Genomic DNA, 859 nt, shown 5'->3' with positions numbered 1-859 from the left:
AATGTGACGTTTGGAGGTACAGGTCTCCGCCCACTTTAAAATCACTGAAAGAAAGTTTATAAGGTTGAAGCGCAACGCAATGACGTCACCCCCTAGAGGTTTTATGGGGTATAACACACTGGCGCGTTCAAGACAACAAAAGAGAAATGTATTTGCTTGAAATCTGTGACATGTGTTCCTAAAAAGAAAAGATAAGATTTGGTGTTATAACTAAATGAAAATGATAAATTCTAAAAGATTTGTTTTTGATATTTTTTGGGAAATTTACTTTTCAATTTAGTTATAGTACTAGTCAAAAGTTTGGACACATTTATAGCAGTACGTACAGTACGTCCAAACATTTGGCTGGTATTGTAGATGTAACCACACTTTTTAAGACATAAAATCATTTTTTCAAGTACATTATAGCATTGAGTGTGTTCAAAAGCACAATAAAGACATAGCCACCATTTTTATACTTGGATGAAAATCTTTTGCAGCCGGTGAAGCTCATGGACAATTTTGAGTATTAAACATGCTGGATATACTTACAATTATGGCAACTGAGCCGTTGAAAACGAAATTGAGATGATCTACATAATCCTGTATACCTGTAGCTGTAATCAGAGCCACCTCTCCCTACACGCAGAACACATGCGTTAGCATGCCCCATGGGAGGCCCCATTTTGCACAAGGAGGCGCATTCTATGCAAATGCGCAGAGGAAGCGCATCGCTGCAGTGAAGCATAGCACCAAATCAGGAAAGAAAAAAAGAGATGAGCAGAAGACTAAGAGAATAAAATGGCACCTGTTCAATTATCAGTCCCTTGTAGTGTAATGGTACAGCTGCTGCCTTGGTGGAAGTAGTTCTGCATACCTT

Source organism: Dunckerocampus dactyliophorus, chromosome 3, assembly GCF_027744805.1.
Source record: "Dunckerocampus dactyliophorus isolate RoL2022-P2 chromosome 3, RoL_Ddac_1.1, whole genome shotgun sequence".
NCBI lineage: Eukaryota > Metazoa > Chordata > Actinopteri > Syngnathiformes > Syngnathidae > Dunckerocampus > Dunckerocampus dactyliophorus.
The sequence above is the reverse complement of the archived record's forward strand: the minus strand, read 5'-3'. Positions refer to the sequence as shown.